The 17571-nt window shown below is 41.6% G+C and overlaps 1 protein-coding gene across 1 annotated transcript in view; it reads left to right on the top strand.

Annotated features, from left to right (window-relative positions):
- The first annotated feature begins 7658 nt into the window (after window positions 1-7658).
- col16a1 (collagen, type XVI, alpha 1) overlaps window positions 7659-17571 on the top strand; it is a 72735-nt gene continuing 62822 nt past the window's right edge. The window contains exon 1 of the mRNA XM_055225207.1: window positions 7659-7874. The gene's annotated coding sequence lies outside the window, so the exon portion shown is untranslated. The remainder of the gene's footprint in view (window positions 7875-17571) is intronic.

Genomic DNA, 17571 nt, shown 5'->3' with positions numbered 1-17571 from the left:
CAGACTTGGTCAAACGGTCATTAAAAATAATGATTATTCCAACATTCTCAGCAGGAATGAATAAGCACAATATGCTGAACTGGATGATTTATAAATGTGTGCCACGTCAGATCTGCGATTCATGTTTTAGAAAATCTACACCACTGTTCTGAGTAGAGGATTACGTGGCCCGTCATGTGACTATAAAACCCATCAACTCTTTCCAGACTCCATGGAAAACTACAACTACTGTACTGCCTCTGCCCTCCAGTCCCCAGCTCGCCTCCTCTGTATCTGACTGTCTGCTCAGCCTTGTTCTCATTAGCCTGTGTCAGCATATTCCACAGACCCTCCCCCACTTCCTTACTGAAGCTTTAGCTCAAATGGAAAAAAAAAAAAATAAGAAGAGGAAAACTTTGTTGTGCAGTTTGAACATGTGTCACTTGGCTACAAAGCCCTCATCAGACCCAGGATGTGGCAGCCCTCCTCCCTTATCCTCCTTTTGGCCTCTATCTCCAACCGTTTACTTTATAGATCCCATTCCCTCACTTTATTGTGCACTATTTTGTGCTTTCTCCCGATGTCGTGACAGGCAAATTAGACTTTAGCAAAGCATTACGGCGTGCTCATGTGTGGTGATGTTGTAAGTTAAGTTGGAGTTTGGCTCTTTTGCAGTAGCGGTGGGAGTTCCTCTGCCCAATGGCGGCGCTCTGACTTTATTCCACGGCTTATTGCAGCAATAATGCAGACCAGCAAACTGAAAAGCCCCACATACACTCGCTGTTTTATTTATGCTAAGCCCGGGCTTTGGTTACATTATCAGGCCGACAAGAGCTGATGTACTGTGTTAAGCCAATTTACTGGGGGTGTACTGAAGCCTTTTAATGATTATCAAAACAAGAGCCGTGCGCTAATTCACTGGTGTGTGCTACCGTGGCTCACTGTGACTGTCCATTTATAGGCATTTGCAGCTAGCTCTCTCCATACTGATTGACTGATTTATATCGGCACTCGAGCTTGAAATAGAATCCAAGGTTCCTTCTGCAGAAAAAAAAAAATCTACTGTACCTTCCCAGCTTTGTGTGTGTGCAAATTTATGCATGTGTACGCAACTACAGCGCACCCCAAATGCAAGGTTCAGTGACCCAAACCGAGAGGGCAGCCTTGTATTCTCTTCTTCGGATGATTTCTAAAAACCTGACCAACGCCCACCCACCCATTTCATTTGGCCCTTTGCTTCCTCATTCCTCATCCTTTTAGGGAGCCACAGGGGCATGCAATGGAAATAACTGAGGCAATAAAGACACTGCCAGGATCCATCCTCTCCCTACACTTCACACAGTTACTGAGGGTAGACATCGGGATAGTGTGGAGGCTGCAGCCAGATTGGGCAGAAAAGAACTGGAAAAGTAGTGCCACAGATGAGAGAGGCAGCGGCGGCTAAGATGTTGGAGGTGTGTGCTTAGAATAAGATGAATGAGGAGGAATGGGGGGGAGACAGGCTGAAGAGAATGAAGATGGAGGGGTTTGAGTAGTGGGAGGAGAGCTCTGGGAGAGGAGAATTTGGGCCCATCCTGACAGCAGGGTGTCTGTGATGGAGAGCTGGATTCTTCGAGGCAACAGGTGCACTTTTTTCCGTATGTGCTCGAGTAAAAATAAAAAAATGTAATGAGGCGGAAATTTTGAAAACGCATGACAAAGGCGTCAAATTAGAGGATATGGTAATAGGAAAATTCCACATTAACAGCTTAGTATTTAATTAGCCAAGGATTATACCTACTCATGCGGTTATTTCTTAACCACAGCAAGACAGGCATGGATGGATGGACGTTTGTGCTGTCTGGGGTAGAATAAAAGACCATTAAAGCTGCAATGTGCGACTTTTCTTGTAAATTGTCAACGTCATAAAGGGATTTTCCAAAGGGATGTTATTGTTTTGCGTGGAATAGTACACAGTGTGACATTAAACTAATCAAATCTCCATGGAGACAAGCTTGCGATGCCACCAATTTATAGGACAGACCTGGGCCCAGCAGAAGACTTTTTGTATTTTTATGTAACAAAATACCCATAATGAAGTACGTTCTAGATAGATAGATGCAAAAACAATAGCAATTCCATGAAGACAAGAAGGTAATAGGAAGGACAAAATAGTGCACCGTTAAAAAAGCATTGCATCCTATATTACATAACCGTTTTCTGTAATATATCATTATAACAGAAGTAAATCGGTGCTTTGGAGTGAGAGGCTAGAAGCTAAATGCAACAGAAGGTGAAATGAACAAGTGATGACAGAATAAAGCCGGTTAGAGCATGGCCTCGCGCATCGTAACTCATGAATATTCTCCACCACCATATGATGCCACTTGACATGCTCATTGATCCTCCTTAACAAAGATGGCTCCCTGCTGAGTTTTGGAAATAAGCCAACTCACCCACAAAGGACAGTATATACAGTATTTTGGTTTATCCACAGCAGACCAAAACAGCTATTGGGTTTTGAGATTTGTTTTATATTTAACTACACTGTGACATCCTCACAAGCAACAGAAACATAACAAATTAACAGCCTATAATAAAATAATTGGAGTGATTAAGGAGTAAATTGCAAAATAAATCTGAATTCTGTCAATTGGACAAAAGTTTTGATAATGAATATGTTTGACCGCTCATCCAAGTAGCTTCTTCAGTTCTAACAGAGTTCTGGTAACACTCTAGTTAAGTCAACTGAACTACCCTAAGGACTGAATCGCCACCTGGGTCATATTTGCATACTTGCTCATGGTCATCTCACTCGTAGCATAACTCTATTTTCTGTTTAGGTCTAGAGATTTCTTTTTATTTATTTATTTTTATTGATTGTGCCTTAGACCTACATTTCTGTTCAGAGATGGATGGTCTTTCCTGACAAAACTCTTTGACCTCTCACTCAAAACAAATCTTTTCCTTAGCCAGGATCTGTTAAGGAGTAGCAGTTGGCTGAGTTTGGGGTATTCCTTAAAGCGAGCTAAAGCCAAAGCCTGGCTTATTTGGGCAATCCAGGCTCATGAAATGCTCAGTTCCGTTCCATCAAAGTGAAAGTTGGTGTCGAGTTGCCATAGTAACAAGTACCCAGGTATAAACCTGGTCGGGACCCGGCTAACTGTCAGGATTATTTTAGCTTTGTTTCCAAGAATGTCTAAAGAAAGTTTCAGCAGGTGCACTCGCATACCTGTGTTAGATCACATCTGTATCTGAATAAAGTTTAAACATGACTGTTGAGTCATGTGTCGCCTGAGACTTTGCAAGCGCAGCTGTGTGCTCCCACGCACAGAACGCACATGTCTGTAGATGCCTCTCATCAAAGGCACAAATCATACAAAAGAATATAGCCTGCATGATTAAAAGGCTCTTTCCCATGCACAGTTTCTAACATACAGTATGCTATTGAAACATTAAAACATTGCATTGGTCTTTAGGATTGATTTTGATTAATTAAAATGTGTTAACATGAATAAAGTGTCTTTCTGTGGCTGTGGTGTCAGGGGCAGTGCTTTTGTGCTGATCTAGACTCTGAGGATGAGCTGGTTTTCAGTGGGTTTTGGATCTGCGCTCCTTTATCACTTCTGTCTTTCTCCCTTTTCTCTTGTCTCTCGGTCTCTATCAAACTGCATCCACATAAGCGTGGCTTTGACTGGCCAATTCTCATTACGTGTGAAGAGTTCCGTTGCAGCTCTACTTTTACACACAGCGCGCCCTGTTCCAAGCATGGAAACAGAAGTGCATCGGAAAAAGTATCAGGCAACTTAATTCCCCATTTAGTCAGATCATAAAAACTATCACAATTGATGCACATTTTAGGACCATTCTCACTGATGTTTCTGATCTGGCCTTCTCAGAGGCACCGGGAGCCAAAACAAAGGTCTGAGTTTGCACTGGTCAGACCCAGGCTTATTTCTTTCATGGAACAATTCGAGGCTTAAGCTGGAGATGGAGCTAATATCAGCTCAGGATTTTTGTATAAGCCTGGACTTGTTAAGCAGCTTTGATAGAACACCCCCAGTGACTGTTAAAAGACAAATACAAAAGCATATAAACATGGTAGAAACTCGTCTTCCTCATTGAATATTCACCGCATTTGTCTTAATATTACTGCTGCTTGAAAGCCAAACCAACCTCTTAGTCTATGCTTTGAAGCTCCATGACACAGTTAGCGTTGGAAGAAAAACACATAACCATTTGAGAGGGGGCCAATTTCATCTGGACCCGTCATCCTTGAAGGTCCAAAGACCGCAGATAGAACTGATATCTGCCTGTCAGTCCTTCACCGAAATGTATTATTCTGCATTATTATTTTGTTTTGTTTCCATGATGAAGCGATTATTATTCAGTCTCTCAGGGATGTCATCACAGTTTAGTCCCATCAGGCGGGAGGGGGGACACGAGCGGCTCATATGCATGTGAACCGGAGCATTAACATCAGTCTTGTGTGAAGCTGGAGTTGCATGCTGCTCCATGGCCTGATTTTCCTTGTTCAGATAGAGACGCTGTGAAGAATCGGAAGACAAGACAAATCTGTTACCCACATGGAGCTCTCCGGAGGCTGCCGAAATGACATTCTTTCATGTATAATACAGAAAGTCTGAAAATAATTGCATCGTTCTTGTCAATCCATATTCACTTTCTATTTCTTTCCAGCCACAAACACGCCTTTGAAGGAAAAGGTCTAGTAATTATTAACTGCGCCACTCAGCCATATTGACAAGTTTGAAGCCAGCGCTATAATGCAGAAAGCTTTGGCAGAAAGATTTATCTAACCTTTGTAATCGATGGCCCCCGCATTGATGATGACAAAGTGGATCAGGCATAATAACTACAAGTCGATTATGAGGAACACAGAGGTAAGTGTTACACTTGAACGTGAGCGAATGGCTTCTTCTAAGTGGTTTAATGTTTGTTTATGTTACAACCAAGACAACAGGACATGATGAACTACCTACAAACTCAACACAAGGAAAAGGGGCTTCAGTCTGGGCAGAAATGCAGCAAACTACATGCAAGCAGTCTTTACTTCACATTGCCTATTTCTGTAACATTAAAAACACATATAAACATTTTAATAAACGTTGTAACTAAAAGGAAATAGTGAAAATATAAGAAAACAAAACATACCGAACAACTCACGGAATAATAGGCTGAAATGTCCGGATGTATAGCCTTAAATTTATCAGTCTACATGGAGACAAGTAGCAGACCAATTTACAGACAATTCAAGTATCTTGGTGTGACACTTGATTCCACTTTGTCTTTCAAAAATCATATTAAAAAACTTGCCAATACTGTTAAATATAACCTTAAAAATTTTAAACAAATCAGGCCTTTTTTAACACTTGGTGCTGCTAGAATGTTTCTTCATTCAATGATTTTATCCCATATTGAATATTGCATCACAAGTTGGTCTCTCACCACTGTTACCAATTTGAAAGTAATTGAATCACTGTTTAAAAAATCTCTTAAAGTTTTTGACCAAAAACCTAATTCATTTCATGTGTGTGATATTTTAAACAAGTACAATTTTTTAAATTTTGAACATTTTATAAACTTTAAGTATGTATGCTTTTGCAAAGCGCTACATGGACTAGCCCCACCCCCCATGTCTGTCTTTTTCAAACCCAAAGACTTCAAGCGGTCCGAAAACCAGGGCCTCATCCAGAGGAGACTGTGAGGTCCCCCACAGAAGAACCGTCACAAAACTGAAACACAACTGAAACTATGGCTGAAAACAAGCCAGTCGTGACCACTAGACTTTTATTTGTGCTGCTTGTATTGCATGTTGTATTTTTTATGTATTTGCCTGCCTAGGGACTATGGATGAAAACTAGCTTTGTAGTTAAAATTCGGCATTTCTATACTGATGTTCATTAATGTGCATTGTCTCTATCAAACAAACAAACAAATAAATAAATAAACTGTGGAAAAGCAAGCCCATTAATAATAAGAATAGGTTTTTTTAAGGTCAGTAAGGTGAAAATGCCATACTGTAGAACATTCCAGGCAAAAAATAGCTTAATAGCGATCTCCAAAAAGCCAAGCAGTGCTGGACCTCCAACCAGAAAAGACAGCAAATGACGGGCGTTAATAATGCAATTTAAAGCTTCAAGTGTCCAAAACAGCCCTACAAAATGCAATATCACTATTCAAACGTTCCCTTAGGTCCTAATGAAATATATAGGTTTTGCGTTTAAGTGCTCAAGATGAGTTTGTCTTGTTGCAGGTCGATCGTGACATTGTAAAGCTTAGGATTTAGTGTGAACATGTGAGCTGCTGAAAGCTTTTATATGTCGTGAATAAACGTATAATGTAGGTCGTGTGTGGCAGACTTCATTGTGCAGACTTCAACCAGAACATAGACGTGCAGACAGGCCGTCTCCACATGCCGCACAGGCTTCTATCACACAACCTAATTTCTTCCAGTCTGTAAAGTAGAAGAAGGTTACATCCAGGTCAAACATGTGCAAACAGCTACAAAGGGAGCGCTGGAACATGTACATTTGCTGGTTTGAAGAAGAGGGAACAGGAGGTGAAAATCTTGGGAGGTATTGTAGACCAGTTGGGGAATAGTGTACAGTGTGTATTAAGCTACAGCAGCGAAGTAGGTCCCATAAATCAAACCCCAAATAGACATTTTTTAGCGACTGAACTATTTATTTACAGAAAATAACAGGATTCATGTGGCTATTGGAATGAGTTTTTCTCTATGGTCAAATGTAGCGATCAAAGTCACATTACACGTCTAAAAAACTAAGCAATATTATCGATCTTTAAAGTATTTCTAGTTAGTTCATGAATATGTGAGTATGTGTAGTGAAAAGTAATGATTTAACATAAGAATTAAGTAGGCTGATTTCATTATTTCAAAACTGGGCAAGTTACAGGTAAATTTTTCAGTACTTGGAAATAAATAGTACTTGGTTTTGCTTTGGTGGATATGTGGGAAGTAATATTAAAAGTAGTAGTAGTAGTAGTAGTCATAGTAGCCCAGGTTAGAGACAATAATAATACAAAGTTCACCACCTGCTTGTATCCTGAAAATGTCACTATTTAGCTTGGAATGCATTTTTATGGCCTAAAAATACTTGGTTTATTGGTTTCACCTTCTTGTCTCCATGGAAATTGCCATTCTGGGCCACGCTGAGGCACATTCCTGGCAAAACAATGACATCTCCTTAGAGAAAAGAAAGCTTCAGACTTTCCACCTAAAAAGTTATCAGTACCAATAATAGTAATATGGTAAAACAGCAGCGTAGGTTTGAGGCCGTCCTAAGTCAACTTCGACAACATGAGCTCACGGTAACATTACTTCCCCCTTATCTGTCATAATCCTCTGGAACTGAGTCTTCCCTTATGCCTCCAGAAAGAAAGTCATGAATCACACGGTAAGAGGTGGTGGGGGGATGGATTCGGGTGGTGCACAGAGGAGGTACAGGGTGAAGACGGGGTAAAGCACCTGGAAAAAAAAAACCTTAAAATCTGAAAAGGCCTGAAGGAAGCATGATGATGTCACTACTGTTTCACTGAGGGATATCCCTATGAGGAGTTCAGCAGGGGCTCTGGAGAGGGGGATAGACTCAAGGAGTAATAGGACACCCCCGAGACAGACGGAAAAGTGTGAGAGAGAGAAAGAAAGACAGAGAGAGAGAGTGGGTTGCGGCATCTGAGCAAAAAGGGGAGGGGAGGAAAAGTTGAACAATCTTACGGCAAACTTTTTTTCTTCTTTCCCTTCACCCAGAAAGAAAGAAATACAAAAAAGGACCTAACTGGATTTGCGGCGTACTGGCCTAACCCTGACGCCAACGTGCCTGGATATTCTAGCTACATGTGGACCTAAACGCGCAAAGATCCATCTGTCATTGGAGGTTCGTATATTTTGTTGACTTTTTTTTACCTTTTCTTGTTTCTTTTCTTCAGTCTTAACTATAACGTAATGAGCATAACACCTTTAGAAGTAACTGTTTCATTCTATTCTCTGGAACCAAAGTTTGTAATAGTCATAGTGTTGAAGCCAGACATTACAATGGGATAATTAGATGTCCAGTTGCTGCATACAGTACAACTTTCCTCCAACTATAACTTTCCTCCAACTATTGTGAGAGAAAACTTGAAGCCACATTCTCACAACTCTGCATTCCAGATCATTCAAAGAAATAAACAACGTCTGACAGTTAAAATCACCGTTACTTAGCAGAAAGAAGCCACGGTGACATCTGTTTTGTTCATTATCCAGCAAGCTCCTGTGTTTTAGGGGTTTTTGCATCCTGTCTGTGCTCCCCCTTTACCTCCACAAGTCCCAAAGGCTCCTCACAGTTTGAAAACATGCGGACTTCTAATTTGTTGCATGCGTGTAATGTGTCTTACCTGCTCTACACAACAGTGAAGGTCTGAGGCTTTTTAATAGTGGGGAAGTCGGGGTCTCTTGGGATGGTGGTTCTCCTGCAGTGACAGATAGTCGTTCTTTTGCATCAGCCCCTGGGGGATGGAGCCCTGTAAGCGATACAAATCGGTGCCCCTGGATTTAACTACATTAAGAGGTGCTCACTTAACCTGCTGCAGTGAGAATATGGAAAGTTTAACTGCACGCTGGGCACAAAAGCACTTTTAAAAGCTGTTCCTGCATCGCTAAGAAAACTGGAATTTAAAGATTTGTTTTATACCACGTGGTTACCCAGAATTAACAATACCAGCACTTTGAATATCATTATAATAATATGACAACGCCTTACATTTATATTGTGTTGTTAAAGCTTTGGCAAACCACTCAAAGTGCTGTACTCAAGTCATCATTCATTTCCTCAATACTCAGTGGTGGTAAGCTTATTTTCCTTCTCACAGCTGCCCTGGATTAGACTGACGCAAAAAAAAAAAAAAAAGCTGCCAGTCTGTGCCATCACGTCCCTCCGAGGACAACAAATCGCTAACACACAGTCGTACACGGGCAAAGTGAGTGAATGGGTGAAGAGTCGAGCCCAAGGACACAACAAAAACAATTTAGTTTGTGAACAATGGACTATTACGAGAACTCAAAGGATACACAAGCCTAACAACATTACAATATTGATTATGTATTGCGTAATTGAGTATTCTTACGTTTAATAGCGTGATAAGAAATACATTCTTACAGCAGCCTACACAATACTTAATATGTGGTTTGACCTTGCAGGTGAACTACATACACATGCTTGGATCTTGGCTTATGTCATCAGAACATGCCTCTCTTTACGTCACTTCTATCATCAAAATGGAGCAGGGTTTTTTTTTTTTTCTGTGCCTGGAGTCTCTCTCTGAGCAGACTGGCAGATATTCAAAATCGGCCTTCATACTGGAGCTAGTAAAAACTTGCTGCAGCTGCACTTCAGTAACTCTGGATAATAGTGCGGTGAATTTGCCAAGTTTCCATTTCCTTTACATCAGTCTCTTTTTGTATTATTAGAAGTGATAAGGTTGTGTCTCTTCTCCCCAAAAGGAAAGTTTGTAAGATTGATTGGTTTTCTCTCTTTCAGTGGCGCGTGAGCTAAGTCTATGGACAAAGTTTTATTATCGCTGATGGAATGTACAGCTAGTAAAAACTTGTTTCACAAAGTTGTAGAGTGTTGTTGTGGTTGTGGTTGTCTGTGTAGCTTCCTGTGCCTTCTGGTCAGTAGTAATGAAGTGATGATATCAAAGCCGCGAGGCCTGTTAATCTCTAGACTTCTACATTTCTCTGTCAGAACAAGTTTGAGAAAGATTGTTTGTTTTGAACGCAATCCAAACATCTGCGATCTACTGGCTGTATTTGTCTTAGAAATGTTCCATTACAGTAAACGCATGCAAACTGAAGAAAATCAAATGGTGCACAATGGTGGTTAGCGCAACTTCAAACAGATTGTGAGTCGGACACACACGGCTGTTTGGATTGTTTCAGTCTAATCAAGGCGTTCGTTTCTTTCTTATGTTACTATAGCGTCTGTCCTAGTGTCTGACTCCTTTCTTGTCTGAATTCTGAATTGAGTGAACAAGCATACAAGGAAACATCACGGAATTGTCCTTCACATACAAAGAAACATTTGCAAATAAAGTTGTAGAACCTTGGTTTGTGCCTTGAATGTCCATGTTACTAGTGCAATCATTTCCCATTCTTCAAAGGTGAAAAAAAGTCCACAATAACTTTTCCTGGTGGTGGACTCAGCACCTGCTTGTCTCCATGGAGATGTTTTGCTTTGGGTCAAACAATATGACACTAGATGCGTTTATCTTGCATTAATATAATTGCAATTGTATTTAAATGCTCAAAAACGCCTTGAAAAACATGAATTCTTGGTGCGATTGGGCTTGCATCTCCACAGATCACCAGCTTGCCCCAATGGAGAAATGTCAATGTCAAGCAGGTGTTAGATCTTCCACCAGAAAAGTTGCAGTGAATCTTTAAAGTTGGCTTAACACAACAAGCCTTTGACTTTCATGCCAAATACTCTTTACGGATCCATCTATTTTAATTTAACCAGGCTCAGGACCAGCATTAATTGGCTCTCTGGCTGCATTATTTAGCATGATGAACCCAGAGCTCAAATATTTCCCGGGTACATCAGTATTTACCTGCACCTGTTCAGGCCCTTAGTATAATGAATGTGTTTGGCTGACACTTTATGTACAGCTGTGCATCTTCTTACCCATGTATTATTCAAGCCTTCAGCATCATCGCAGAGTCTCCGTCAGATTTTCTCCTCGCACTGGCGCAGACATCCGGAGCTAGAAAAGGTGCTCCTTGTGAGATTTCAATAGAGGTCATGACTCAACACGCCGATCAGCCGCTTGTTTTCTTAGCCCAGCTCCAAAAGCACTCCGAGCTTGTGTTTGTGGGTAAGACTTGCTGAGATTGGAGGCAAATATCTTGTAAGTGAGCTGTCCATCAATCTCCCTGCAGCAGAGGACAGAGAGTGGGTGAGAAGGAAAAGGGTAAAAAAACAACAACAGTAGAGGTTTACAGCACTGTAACTTTAATGTGTGTTGTTATTGGAAATATAAATAGTTATGACAGGGAAATTGTCTTGGAATACTGGGTTTGTGAGACCTCTAGTCAAGAACAGAAATACATGTCTAGTTGAAAGCGTCTGAAATATAAGTCCAATTCCAACTCATGGCATCGTTTAGGGAAGGGGTCGCGAGCCAGACGTGGCTCTTTTGATGACTGCATCTGGCTCTCAGATAAATCTTAGCTGATATTTGTTAACACAATAAGTAATGAATAAACTGTACATAAATACAGAAGTAATCAAATCAAGTAATTCTCAAAAATAAACAATACTATGGTAAGAAAACCATTTGGCTCCGTCTTTATGCGCTGCCTCAACTAACACGCTCTCACAGCGCGTGCTGTGTTCCCTTGTGCACGCTATCGCTCGTAAAGTGACGGTAACATATTTACGTAAAATACGTAAAACTTAAATAATGACAATCCTAAGATATTTTCCAAAATCAACATTAATGCAATACAACAATTGTAGCTTATACATATAAATCAAATATTAACATAAAACATCATTTATTAACATTAACATATTAACACTCTGAATTTGCGCATTACCAAACGTAAACCAAAACTTGGCTCCCACAGATGTTATTAAAAAAAACATTAACAATACATTCAGAGACTTCTTATACTATAATTGTTGTTCTTGTTTAAAAATTCACACATTTAGTTGTATTCAGAGTTAAAAAATATTGTATGGCTCTCATGGAAATACATTTTAAAATATGTGACTTTTTTGGCTCTCTTGGCTAAAAAAACCCTGGTTTAGGGGACACAAAACTGACATGATTATCAGTAACTACTTTTACCGTATGAACTATTATATGCAAACAGTCCAACTATTTTTCAGCATAGTTGTAATAAACAGAAACTTGATTCAAATGATGTGTTTTAATTGGCAGCTCTATATCGCAAACCGGGAGCAATTATCATACTAATGTTCAGAACGCTGGTGAGATTCAGCAGTTTAGACCCTATATTTTACAGTTTTAGTTCAGTAATTATTTTCCGTAAACGCGACTGAACTGCAATTTCTTTGTGGTGGGATGCTGCTTCCAGTTATACGGAAATCCCATTCATTTCAAAGGAGAATTTGGGAAGCATTTTGCTGCTAAAACATGACATGAAGTAGCATAAATATAAGTAAAATGTTCTATGTTCACGAGCACCAACGAGTCAACACTGCGCCGATTCTCTGGGAGGGTTTAAAACGGCTTTGTAGTCCATGTAGAACTTATTTGCAAAACCCAAATGACGATGGCGGTGCACACAGCAACATCCGGAATACAGTGAATAGTACATCAAATAGAGTTAGATATTGTTGTACAAATAGTTCACTAATAGTTGTAAAGAGAAGCAGGAGATGTTTTAACGCAGGTGAAGTTTACACAGCATCAGTACAAGACCCGAAGACATAAAAACTCATCGTGGTAGTATTGTAGAGAGCGTGATGTAGATCAAATACAGCTATCGGCAAAGAAATGTAAACAAGGCGTGAGTCAGAGGTATTATACTAGTGCGATGTCCACATAATGCAGATTTTAGCATTGAAGGAAGACTATACTGAAGGATTTGCATGGTCATTTTAGTCTTTACTCTATTCATAAGACAGTAAAAATCTAGGTCAACTCATGTGTCCTGGTCCAGAGAAGGGATCATCAAATCAAAAGGGCATCACGTCTCAAGCAAGTCCTCCGGTCCTCCATCTCCGCTGGGTAACAGTATGCACTTTTCTCTTTATATCGCATTTGATTTCATGCTGTCAAAGTCACTTCTCAGAGCTCTGACTCCTTTGTAAGTGATGGCAATGATGATGAAATATGCCACAGCAATAACGGCGCACGGCATGCACCACAAACGTTGGAATTTTATGTTTCAGACTGTGTTGCTAAGTGTGAAAGTAGAAGGTCATTCTTTTAAAATGTTAGCAATGATTTTACGCTGGAAATATGTCACGACAGCAGCAGGCTAAACAGAGATGAGGCCGGCGTCGTGCAAATCCTTGGTTGATTTCAGTACAAAAACACGGAATCAAATATTTAGCTAACCAATTAAGCAGTACTTTGGAATAAATTGCTGTTGCTAATCTCTTCACAGGTGCCAACTGAGCATATGCAGCTGAGACAATGCGACTAAAACAACATCAATCAATCCTCAATTGTTGAAACAGAAACCAAACGACTGAACTGAAGAATTGGGCAAATTATCATAAGAGGAAAAACAGTTTTGTGGTTGAATTCAAAGCAACACAACAAGAAGTAGAGTTGTGTAATTTTAAGTTAATATGTTTTTTCTTTTGTTGATCTAATTGTCTTGCTTGTGATGTACATAATAGGGAAGCACCAATCCACGTTACAAACCGATACTAGAGATTGAAAACATGATTTATTTCCTTCACATATAAACAGCATAAGGTGAAAAAATGATCCAAATGTGTTTTCTAATTACTGAACAGCTTTGTTTAATATTATGTGACGTTTTGGGCCAACACTGGCTACTAAATCGTCTAATTACACCAATTTATAGACCAAAATTGGATATTGACTGAACTGATATCTTGGAAGCAGATATCCAATCCACCAAAATGTTCAATATCGGCACCGATTTCAGATACCAGTGCATCCCAAGTGTGCGAAACCTGAAAACCTGCTTGGTGTGTGGCTGTATTAGACCAGGATTGGCACCTACACTAGATGCTGGATGTTGTTATTGTCAGCTGTTCAGTCATAGCTCTTGTGATTCTGGTAGTTTGCGAATTGGTAATTGTTTTCCTTCCCTGCATTGGCTGTGAGCTCCGTGGCTTACTGGGCATAGGGCCAGCGCTCACTGACCTCACCCTGCACTTCTGCCTTTATCGCTCGAATCCAGATGGACGGCTCTGAAGCTGCGGCCGGACCTTAGGAGGGAAGGCAAGGAGACGCTGACTGCATGGGACATATTAGAAAGGCTATTAAACAGGATTGGATTACAGCTAGATAATAACGGCAGCGAGGTGAAACTTTTCCTTCAGCATGTGCTTTCTGGACGGATGCATTATGCGCGATGTACTGCGGGCGTTTTCCCATTACTGTGATCATAGGCCATGAAGCCTGTAATAATGGTTGCAGCTTCACTGTGAGCAAACCTAGTCGTCTTAGCCTTTGATTAACCTTCCAGCGGCGTAACACAATACAGACGCGCTGGGAACTTTGAGTTAACAATGCATTTTTATTCAGACAAAGGCATTTAAAGATGGAACCAATTTTAGCTCAGGAAAGAAAAGTATTAAAGCAGAATTTTCCAAAAGTTTTTACGACACTGTTGCTGGGACACTAAACAGCATTGATGTAATGTTTAATGTTGATGTATGGCGTGGCTTTACAAAATGACCAGGTCGAGCTTGTTTCCATGGAGATGTTATTGATTTGCCTGGGATGTTCCGCAGTGTGGCAATAAACTTATCCATCAACCGTTCGTGCAATTACAGGAGTTTTAAAGCTAAACAAAAAGTTGCATTATTACAGTGACTGGACTCTGCTCTCCACTGATGTCGCTGGTCTCCATAGAGATATAAAAGTTTAATGTCATACTGTGAAACATTCTAGGCAATAACATCTCCATTAAGACGTGCAGGTGGCTGAATCTCCACCAGGAAAGTTACGCCGTGCACCTTTAAGCACCCACGTTGATTATGATATAACACAACTTCCTAATCTAAACATTTTCAACCTTTTTTTTTTTTTATATTGCAGTGCAGGCAGTCAAGAATTCACAGCATGTCCTCAGTCAGACAGGGGGCAGGACACTAGCAGATCCCCTGGGAGCGCTGGGGTCACGTCTCCCGGCAGATGGGACAGGTGTGTGCAGAGACAGCCAGCCTGCCTCCAGCTGCACTAGGCTCCGGCTCGATCAGTAAACAGGGCAGATTTATGGTGTCTAAACACTCACAGGGCAAGACCAGGTCACAGGGGGCATGTTTAAGCTACTCAGTGAAAGGCCTAATCTTGTTTACATGTGTGTTATTGTAGGGCAGGGGGAGGGAATAATGAATTAAGCTCATAACTTTTGGAATAACTTATGTGCCTGAATAGTGTGAACTCATAAAGCGCATAAAGAAGTGGACTAAGGGAGTGTGACGTGTAGCAGTTATGGGACAGCAGATACAGAGGCAAATTTGGAGCCTCTATATCTGCTCTGAGTGTCATAGCGACCAAAAAGTAAATCCGGAGCGAGCTTGTTGAATGTTAACGCCCCTCACTGTCGGTACAGCTGGTTTAGCAGGGAGCAGGCGCGTAGCAACAATGTCAATCAAACTGACATTAGCAGGAGCGACCTCGGGGAAAGAAGGCGCCTGATTTGTCTGTTAAGTTCAGATCTTTACAGACAAAATGGCTATATAAAAACACCAGGATCATGTAGAGTGGGTTAATACGAACATTTTAAGACCAAAACGATGAGCCTGACAGCAGCGTTTACAGAAAGAGAAGCGATTCTTCAACGTAAAGTGAATTAGAGCCAAAGTCGATGGAGCCGGAAGCGAGCCCATATTTACTTCCTGTTTGGAACGCAGCAGCATCCATTTATATATACAGTCTATGGGCAAAATGCAGAAACAGCACTACCTACAATTACCTAGCAACTCTACCAATGTTGCAAATATCAAGTTTAATGTGTTATTTGATCACATTTATACTATTCATTTCAAGCCATGGCAGCGTTCCCAGACAGAGCTTTTGCATAGGAAAAGGTCCTCACATAAACCTTCAAATTAGGAGGAATCATTTGCCTGAAACCCATACACAGCTGTACACGTCAGTAATAATTAACAGTGAATTTCAGTTGGTGGCTACCTTGTCCACTACTATTCTAAATATAACCAACTTTGAAATTCTTTTTAAAGGCCATGAAAAGTGGGAACATATTTACATGTAATAGTTTAATTTAAGTATTGTCTCTAAACATACATTACCATTGTTCAATGTTTTTCCTATATTTTTTTTCTAGTCTACATTTTATCAGAATCAGAATCAGAATCAGAATCAGAAGACTTTTATTGCCATAGTCTGTGAACACAGTTCACAAACTAGGAACTTGATACGGTGAAAAAGTGCAACATAAACACACTGAATAAATACAAATACAAATAAGAGCATGCACAAAGTTAAAAAGATATGCTTAAAAAATCAAATGAAATACTTAAAGGGAAAAAATATGTACAATAGCAGCATCAGAACAACAGTGCAAAGTGGCTTATTAAAGTGACCGGTGTTATAAAGTGTCCAGTTTAGTGCAGATATTATAGAGTGTTCATGAGACAAACAGCAGAGGGGAAGAAACTGTTCTTATGGCGAGAGGTTCTGGTCCCAATGGACCGTAGCCTCCTGCCAGAGGGAAGTGGCTCAAATAGTCCATGTCCAGGGTGAGAGGTGTCAGCTGCTATACGGCCTGCTCGCCCCCGAGTCCTGGAGACGTACAGGTCCTGTATAGATGGAAGGCTGCAGCCAATCACCTTCTCAGCAGAGCGCACAATGCGCTGCAGTCTCTGTCTGTCCCTGGCAGTGGCCCCAGCGAACCACACAGTGATGGAGGAGGTGAGGATGGACTCAATGATGGCCGTGTAAAACTGCACCATCATCTGGACTGGCAGCTTGCGTTTCCTCAGCTGCCGCAGGTGGAACATCCTCTGCTGGGCTTTCTTGATGAGGGAGCTGATGGTCGGCTCCCACTTGAGATCCTGGGTGATGCAGGTGCCCAGGAAGCGGAAAGAGTCCACAGTGGTGATGGGGGAGTCCGTCAGGGTGAGGGGAGGCAGGGGGGCTGTGACTTTCCTGAAGTCCACGATCATCTCCACTGTCTTCTGGGCGTTGAGCTCCAGGTTGTTGCTGCTGCACCAGGACACCAGCCGGTCCACCTCCCTCCTGTAGGCAGACTCATCGCTGTCCGAGATGAGTCCGATGAGGGTGGTGTCATCCGCAAACTTAACCAGTTTGACGGAGTCGTGGCTGGAGGTGCAGCAGTTGGTGTACAGGGAGAAGAGCAGGGGAGAAAGTACACAGCCCTGTGGAGATCCTGTGCTGATAGTCCGAGTGTCCGAGACATTCTTCCCCAGCCGCACGCGCTGTCTCCTGTCTGTCAGGAAGTCAGTGATCCACCTGCAGGTGGAGTCAGGCACGTTGAGCTGAGCGAGCTTGTCCTGGAGCAGAGCAGGGAGGATGGTGTTGAATGCAGAGCTGAAGTCCACAAACAGGATCCTGGCGTAGGTTCCCGGGGAGTCCAGATGCTGGAGGATGAAGTGAAGGGCCAGGTTAATGGCGTCGTCCACAGACCGATTGGCTCTGTAGGCAAACTGCAGAGGGTCCAGGAGGGGGGAGGTGAAGGACTTGAGGTGGTGCAGGACCAGGCGCTCAAATGACTTCATGACTACAGACGTCAGCGCCACAGGTCTGTAGTCATTAAGTCCAGTGATCCTGGGCTTCTTGGGGACGGGGACAATGGTGGACAGCTTGAAGCAGGCTGGGACGTGACATGACTCCAGGGAGGTGTTAAAAATGTCCGTGAAGACAGGAGCCAGT

This window comes from Periophthalmus magnuspinnatus, chromosome 11 (genome assembly GCF_009829125.3).
Source record: "Periophthalmus magnuspinnatus isolate fPerMag1 chromosome 11, fPerMag1.2.pri, whole genome shotgun sequence".
NCBI classification, from domain to species: Eukaryota; Metazoa; Chordata; class Actinopteri; order Gobiiformes; family Gobiidae; genus Periophthalmus; species Periophthalmus magnuspinnatus.
This window is presented reverse-complemented; position numbering and strand designations above follow the sequence as displayed.